This window comes from Triticum urartu, chromosome 7A, assembly GCF_056163025.1.
Source record: "Triticum urartu cultivar PI428250 chromosome 7A, HENAU_Tu73, whole genome shotgun sequence".
Lineage (NCBI taxonomy): Eukaryota > Viridiplantae > Streptophyta > Magnoliopsida > Poales > Poaceae > Triticum > Triticum urartu.
Genome location: NC_141879.1, coordinates 4,168,742 through 4,177,912, shown reverse-complemented (window position 1 = coordinate 4,177,912; position 9,171 = coordinate 4,168,742).

Here is a 9,171-nt window from a genome sequence, read left to right as displayed (position 1 = left end):
GGGAGGCAGCCTATATTCCAAGTTAAATCAAGGTTAATACCTGAGCATATCTCTTTGATCCTCCAATCGCCTCCTTCGGAAGGCAATCCGAGCCTGAGGGGCTACTGCATATACAATAGGTGCATTCTGTCAATAAAATTCAATTGACAAAATTACATCACAAACCTCAAAACCTCTTAGAAGGATCGTGAAGGCCTCGTTCAATCCACTCTTCGCGGATAGAACCTTTTTGACCACCGTAACTACCAAGGCACGGTGCTCCTCATTGCTGCACAGAAGAATTACGTCCTGGAAGCACCGCTAGGTGCCAAACCCGTTGCAGGAGCAACGCTAGATGTTATGAACGTCTGGCCGTCATTCTTGCTTCCCGAACCCTGAGTGACAGAGGCACCACCTTTGGGTAACGCCTTCTTTGTTTCCTCACAACTTGGCGATCGGGAGGAGCCTTTCGGGACGATACCTCGGTATCATCCCCCCTATTGGGCGAGGAGGCCGGAGAAGGCGTGTCACTCTCCATCATCTCCGGAAGAAGATCTCCCAAGGAGGAGGACGATTGAGAAACACCAGACGTTAGCCTGCGTGGATGTATATATGTCGGATGATTACTTCACTAATAGGAAAGGAATGAGGTACGTTTAAAGTGCCCCAGCTTCACTTACGGTTTGGCCCGAGGTTCGTCCTCGTCATCAAGCCCTACGGCAGCATCGCTTGCCTGGCCCAAGCTGCCCGACGATGGCATTTTTCCTCTCTTGGAAGGCTTCCCCTCCTGATCTTCGGAAGTGGCCCTCTTCTTGCCATGGAGGGCTCCCTCTGCACCTTTGCCCTTGGGCAAAAGGGTTCCGGTTTCCCCGAATGCAGTGTTTAATTCATCCTCAGGGCAAGTATCACCCCTAGGCTCCCTGCACTCGCCCCCCTCTGCAGACACCTGGTACGGTGTCGGAATCAGCATTCTCGTCAGCAGGGCAGTCGCAGAGTCTTCTGGAAGGGGCACCGGACACCGGATTAACACCGCTTTCTTTATCCAGTCCTGTACAGGGACGGATTGTTCAGTATCTTGTCAAGAGATGCTTGAATGGAAGGTGTTCGGAGATTGAGTACTTACCGAAGTGTCCGGATGATTGTAGTCAAGGCCAACATCTTCGGTGGTGTCCGGCCATTGCTCTCGTTCCCCGAAATATAATTTCCACATTCCTTTGTGCGTAGTGCCGAAGAAGTGCTGAAGAGTCTGCCGCCCTTCTGGATTAAACTCCCACATACGGAGAGGCCTCCGCTGACATGGCAGAGTCCGGCGGACTAGCATTACTTGAACGACGTTCACAAGATCGATGCCCTTCTCGGTAAGGCTTCAGATGCGACTTTGCAGAGTCTGCACTTCATTGACGGATCCCCAGTCCAATCCCTTATTGATCCATGAGGCAAGCTGAATTGGAGGGCCGGGTCGGAACGCGGGTGCAGCCGCCCACTTGGAGCCGCGCGGCTCGTTGATATAAAACCACCCCTGCTGCCATAGGTCGAAAGACCTGGCGAAAGATCCTTCAAGCCAAACCGCGCTGGCAAGCTCGCCTATTATGACGCTACCGCACTCTGCCTGCTCCTCCTCTGTCACCTGCGGCCTCACGTCAAAGGTATTGAGCCACAAACCAAAGTGCGGAGGAGTCCGGAGGAAGGCCTCACACGTGACGATAAATGTCGAGATGAGGAGAATGGAGTCCAGGGCTAGATCGTGAAAATCTAGCCCGTAGTAGAACATGAGCCCCCGGACGAAGGGGTTAAGCGTGAACCCTAGCCCATGGAGAAAGTGGGATACGAATACTACCCTCTCGCCGGATTTGGGGGTAGGAATAACCTGCCCTTTGCGGGAAGCCGATGAAGGACTTTTGGGGTCAGATACCTCGCCGCGCGGAGCTTTGCAATATCCTCCTCCGAGACAGAAGAAGCCACCCACCGGCCTGGACGGCTGGATCCGGACATGATTGGGGCTGGTGGAGATTGGAACCCGAGGGTAAGGACTTGAGGTGGCTGGGGTTGAGGAAGAAGCAAGCGCAAAAGAAAAAGACAAGACGGGGTCCCTATATAAAGACCCCAGATACCGAGCGCCTCCACCTGGGTCTCTAAACTTACCTATCCCCAAGGAGTTGTACCCAGGGGACAGTTGGGTTACCCACGCCTGCATTAATGAAGATCTCGTAAATAAGGGGACACGATCTCTGCTTTGACAAGACGTGCCAATAAAATCGCGCCCGAAACGTGGGGCGGCTCGCTAGCCAACGGTTGGAAATAGCAACCGGGCAGGCATGATACGATGTCATGAACAGTTATCAGCAAGTTGGACTCGTGTGATATTGTATTCTCCGCAATTATATGTACAGGTCCGGATATACTTACTACATCCGAAGACTATTTTGGAGTTCGGAAGGATGGAACCCGCCTTGAAATGCCGAAGACAAATCTGCGCGCTGGACTCCTCATCATTGAAGCCAGGTTCAGGGGCTACTGAGGGATTCCTGGACTAAGGGGTCCTCGGGCATCCGGCCTGTTATCCATGGGCCGGACTGATGGGCCGCGAAGACATGAAGGCCGAAGACTGTACCCGTGTCCGGATTGGACTCTACTTGGCGTGGAAGGCAAGCTTGGCGACTGAAGATTCCTTCTTATGTAACCGACTCCATGTAAATACTAGATCCCCCCGATGTCTATATAAACCGGAGGGGTTAGTCCGGAAAGGACACATTACCATAGTAATATAGGCTAGACTTCTAGGGTTTGGCCATTACGATCTCGTGGTAGATCAACTCTTGTAACACTTATATTCATCAAGATCAATCAAGCAGGAAGTAGGGTATTACCTCCATAGAGAGGGCCCGAACCTGGGTAAACATCGTGTCCCCCATCTCCTGTTACCATCGATCCTAGACACACAGTTCGGGACCCCCTACCCGAGATCCGCCGGTTTTGACACCGACACCCTATCCCTCTAGTCCGAATTGGACTAGGAAGGGGGGGCGCTGCCCCTCTTTTTCCTTCCCCCTTTCTCCTCCTTCCTTCCCTCCTACTCCTACTCCTGGAAGAGGTGGAATCCTACTCCCGGTGGGAGTAGGACTCCCCTTGGGGCGCGCCTAGGAGGCCGGCCTCCTCCCCCTCCTCCACTCCTTTATATACGGGGGAGGGGGGCACCCCATAGACACACAAGTTGACCATTGATCTCTTAGCCGTGTGCGGTGCCCCCCTCCACCATAATCCACCTCGGTCATATCGTAGCGGTGCTTAGGCGAACCCTTGCGTCGGTAGCTTCATCGTCACCGTCATCATGCCGTCGTGCTGACGGAACTCTCCCTCGAAGCTCTACTGGATCGTGAGTTCGTGGGACGTCACCGAACTGAACGTGTGCAGATCGCGGAGGTGCCGTACTCGGTACTAGGATCGGTCGATCGTGAATACGTACGACTACATCAACCGCGTTGTCATAACGCTTCAGCTTTCGGTCTACGAGGGTACATGGACAACACTCTCCCCTCTCGTTGCTATGCATCACCATGATCCTGCATGTGCGTAGGATTTTTTTTAAATTACTATGTTCCCCAACACAGGCGCGCCCTGGTGGGTTGTGTCCACCTTGGTGGCATCCCGCACCGCCTCTTCGCTCTATAAATACCCCAATATTCCAGAAACCCGAGGGGATGCGACGAAATTTTATTTCGGCCGCCGCAAATTCAAGAACCACGAGATCCAATCTAGAGCCCTTTTCCGGCACTCCGCCGGAGGGGAACACGATCACGGAGAGATCAATCATCCTCATTGGTGCCTCTCCGATGATGCGTGAGTTGTTTATCACAGACCTATGGGTCCGTAGGTAGTAGCTAGATGGATTCTTCTCTCTTCGTATCTCAATACAATGGTCTCTTGGAGATCTATTTGATGTAATGACTTTTGTGTGGTGTGTTTGTTGGGAACCGACGAATTGTGAGTTTATGATCAGATTTTCCTTGACTTAATATCCATTCTTGATTCTCATATTTCTTCTTCGCTATTTGGGTTTTGTTTGGCCAACTTGATCTATTTATCTTGCAATGGGAAGAGGTGCTTTGTAATGGGTTCGATCTTGCGGTGACCTTTCCCAGTGACAGAAGGGGCAGCAAGGCACGCATGTATCGTTGCTATTAAGGATAAAAAGATGGGGTCTATTCCTACATGAATAGATCTTGTCTACATCATGTTATCGTTCTTATTGCATAATCCGTTTTTCCATGAACTTAATACACTAGATGTGTTCTGGATAGCGGTCGATGTGTGGAGTAACAGTAGTAGATGGAGGCAGGAGTCGGTCTACTAATCTTGGACGTGATGCCTATATACATGATCATTGTCTTGGATATCATCATAATTATTTGCTTCTCTATCAATTGCCCAAAAGTAATTTGTCTACCCGCCGTTGCTATTTTTCGAGAGAAGCCACTAGTGAAATCTACGGCCCCCGGGTCTATTTTCCTATCATATACTTTTAGATCTATATTGCTATTTGATTTTTCCTCCATTTGCAACTTTTATTTTCAGATCTATATTATCAAAAACACAAAATACTTTGCTGCATTTTATTTGCTTTTATTTGCATCTTTCAATCTACTACAGTTTTATCCCGTCAACTTGACAATTTCTGGCACCGTTATCCGAAAGGGATTGACAACCCCTTTAACACGTCGGTTTGCAAGTATTTGTTCTTTGTGTGCAAGTACCATTTACATAGTGTTGCGTGGTTCTCCTGCTGGTTCGGTAACCTTGGTCTCATCACTAAGGGAAATACCTACCATAGTTGTGCTGCATCATCCCTTCCTCTTTGAGGAAATACCGACATAGCTTCATGTGACATCATGGTGGCGAACACAATGGCGGGGCCGACGTAGACGACGAAGATGACGGCGGGGCTGACGTGGGCAGGGAACAGGACTGTGGGGCCGAAGGGGAGGTGCCTGAGAGGACGACATGTTTGACGGGGCCGGCGAAGAGGACAATGAGGTAGAGCCGACTACGCCCAGAGTGAGATCAATGGGACAATTAGGGCAAGTGAAGTGAGGGGACGACAGGTTGTGCGGGGGGTAAAATGTGTTTGTGCTGCGACGTCCCGCAACTAGCTACCGCCGCAGCTATGTTCTGATAAAATGGGATGGCTGGCAAGGATAACTAGTGGCGGTTGCTATGAGTTGCCCGCTACTTCTAGGGCATCTGCCTGTGACAGGCACTATGTACTTCCCATCACAGCGGTGTTACACAGACAAGTTTCGTCCGGGTGAACATACGTGTGGCCGGTGGTCCACTGCGCCCGCCACAGTTGGTCCGTTTACTGTGGCGGGCATGTTTTGTTACCTGCCATTCTAGTTTCCAAAAATACCTGTGGCAGGTTCCCCATCTCGCCGGCCACTCATTGGGGTTCACCTATATGCCATTTTTCAGTAGTGCTAGATCAAAACACGAAGTTGGTGTGGTGTTCATATGACATCCTCCACAATTTGAGCAACATAGAGTTACCCATAGGTTGGTGATAAATAATTGTGTTATTTTCAGTCTACTCTTAAATTGCTTGTGAAAGCTTATCGGTCGTATTATGTGTTCTTTAACAGTGGTTTCAACGACCATTTTACTTTTCCTTCTGTTTAACTAAGCATTTAATAGTTTTTAGGTATATCAAGCACTGTTCAAAAAATCTTCCGATTCAAAGATTTATCGTTCGATTTATCGCTACTCTTGAGGTGACCGATAAGATTATGCCTTATCTTCATCATTTATCGTTTGGGCCGATTTATCGCTATGACAAAAGATTTATCAGGATCTACCGATAAATCAGGCTTATTCATAACACTATGTTTGGAAAAACTATATTTATTGGCGTTTTGTGGACCTTGTTACACGATATGTAGTCATATTTTGTTTGTCATTATACGAGGATTCAAAGGCTAGGAATCAAGGTAACACTTATGTCAAGTATTATTTTGGTGTTAAATATAGCATATTTTAGTGTTGGGAACCTGGGATTTGCAAAAAATGGCCGATTAATAGTCAACCAATAAAATCGATTAATCAGCCAATTTCCGATTACGCTCTAATCCCCAGTTGATCGAAACGATAACAATAAGCGATATTCTCAACATGATATCGAGTGAAGGATGGATATATTATGTCTTTGGAAAAACTTTCACCTCCTCCTCCTCCCGCGACGCTCCCTCCTCGAAGACCCCCTTCCCCATGCCCAGTGGCGAGTCCAGTAGTGACGCTTCATAGGGCTTCAGCCTACCCTAAAAAAATGATTTTTTTAGTACTATTCTTCGTCACAGCCCAGCAGCCCAATCTCTCAGACTCGGCCCACTCCAACATCAGCCCGCAGAAATCCAGCGAACAAGTTCATCGATCCGGTGGGCACGCACGCACAAGAGCGACACAACGCTCAGACTCCGCTTCTCAGACCTAGCACTGGCCGGCGGCGGACAAACAGGGAGCCGACGAGAGCGGCGGACCAGGGAGCCGCCGGGGTCGGCGGATTGCTGGAGCACCGCGCCAGCAGCGAGTCGCGGACGCGCCCTAGGCCCAGCTGCAGCCTGCAGCCTGTACCCTGCACTTGTGGAACGCGGCTGCCGCCAGCCTGTCGGTGGTCGGACCGTCGGAGCTCGGAGTCGGAGGCGCACGACGTGGACTTCGGAGGAGACCAGGCCACTAGTTGGGCAGCCGCAGGCTCGAAAGCTGGGTAATTTTGCAACTTTGTAAATTGCAAGTACTGGTAACTAGTAGTTCATCTGTTCATCTGTAATTAGTAATTCATCTGTTTATGTGATGTTAATTAAGTTAGTATCCAATGAAACTTTGCAACTTATTTGCAGATTTGCAGAAATGAAGAGAAAATGAGATGTCGGAAACATTTGCCTCATCAGTTTAATGTGATTCCTTAGAGGTATATATGTCAGTGTTTACTAGTTTTAAACTTTTAATAGTCAGTTGTGGATGCCTTATTGTTGTATCACTAGCAAGTGTGCTAATTTGGACAGATGGCTTGCGGTTGGTGACTAGGGCATTAGTAAGAAGCAACACCTCTTTGTCTTTTATTTGTTGCTTGTGTGAATTGTATGAAAATATGTGGTATGGTTAAACATGTTACTAGTATTGGCCTTGAAAGAATTTATGTCGTTTTGAGCACCGGTTTGGCAGATATTGCTTGCAGTAGTAATCTGGGAAAACCTTAGCTTATTTGGACAAAAGAATTAGGAGATAATGTTTTCTTTTGAAACGAACGTTTCATTTTTTCGCCATTAACTTTGAGCCCACCCTCCATTTTCTTTCTGGATTCGCCACTGCCCGTGCCCCTCCCTCCTCGCTGCCACCTCAATGTATGTGTGGAGTGTGTGTCCTGAACACAGAGTCGATGGGATGATTGCAGGCAGCCGTTGGGTAGCCATGCATCGTCGCCATCATGGCCACCTCCTCAGCACTCGCACCGTTGTAGCCTTAATGCTAACTTAGGTGTGGCACCGCTGTCGCCGAGGGCAATGGGCCTGGCCAAGGTCCATGGCTTCAACCGCACAATGGTTGGACACCATTTGGTACTTTGGTAAAACCACCACGATTACCAAGGTATTATGGTGATGTTCTTGGCAGTTGTGTTTGAAGAGATTGGCAAGGCTCGAAGGAGAAAGCAACCCAATAGATGGAAGAAGGCAATGTTTCGTTGCTTGTTCCGTGAACATGGTTTTGTTTGCATGTGGCTACGTCAAAACCGTGTGTGTGGTGCCTGTGAGCCAGACTATCGGTGTATCATAACAGCGTGCTTTTCAAGTGGGGCAACAATTTAGTAGTGTTCTATGGACAACGAGTCTTGATTTCCAGGGTGAAAACCCTTTGTTAGTGGTACTCAAGGATCTCTATATGTTTTCTTATTGAATGCATTGTTTTGAGTTTACTAAGACTTATCTCTGGGCAAAACAAAACATAATTTGTTCCCTTTCTGTAGGTGTCGTTCTTAAATAAACATTTTTATTAAATAAACCTTCTTAGAGGATGGGTGTTACCGAAAAAGGCTTTCTCCCCGCTTTATATATAAAGCAAGGATCATTGACTATTCGATACAAACACACGCTACTCCAACACATGCACACACCCAAGGCCGGATACATAGGAGCTGAGCGCAGCAACACCACCCCCTATCACTACAAGAGCTACCGAGGTCCTCTACCGTGAACACGACACTGTGAGGAGACAAAGCCACATATGACGAATTGTGAGCTTCAAGGCGCGCCTTCAGGAAGGTCACGGCACCAAAGCGCTGCAACCGCCCAATCCAAGGATCAAGGTTTCCCCTGGAGCTAGAATTGATGTGATATGTACCTTTTGGTCCCAAGGAAATCCCTGAGGGTTGCGCGGAGCTTGCAGGAGCTTGCTGTGATGGTGGAATCCATTATTCCAAGCTGCCGGAGTATCTCCTTGAGGATATCCTGCGCGCCTTTGTCCGCTGCACGAACCCAAGCACATGCTTCATAATGGCCTTCACCTGTGGGGTGGGAAGAGGGGGCTGCAGGTTCCTGATTAATTGATGCTGCGAGAGTTCAAGGAGGAAGTGGTGATCATACCTCTCCTAGAGCAGCATGTACAATCCCCACTTGCGGAGGAGGATGAGGCCGAGGAATCTCCTCAAGTGCACAAGAGTGTATTCTCCGATCCTATCAGAGGTAAGCCCATGACAGTCCTCTCACTTGCTAATGATTGCATACAGCAGAAAGGATGCACTATTATTGCTTTACAACTGTACTGTACATTCTGTTGTACTTACAGCTAGAAGGGATGAACTATTATTTTCTTCCACACCAAACTATGCATCCCTTTCTCACTGATAATGCGATTTCGGCAACCATTTCTATGAAAATGAGGAGATCCCTTCTTTTAGCTGCTGCCTCGCAGCTGCGGCTGATGTATGTCATTATTTTGTGACGGCAACATGCATTATTCGTTAACTATAATTGTACCTTTGTTTTGTTTGTCTGTGTTGAGATGTTCCAATCCGAGGCAGAGGTAGAGAGGTTGGGGTCCCAATCAGTGCTCCACTTGGCGCCATGAGACCCCTTGTTCGGAAGCTGGAAATGCTGCTGCAAGCTCCTACTTTTTTACAGGGATGCTCCAACAGCAAGCGGGTCGCGAGGG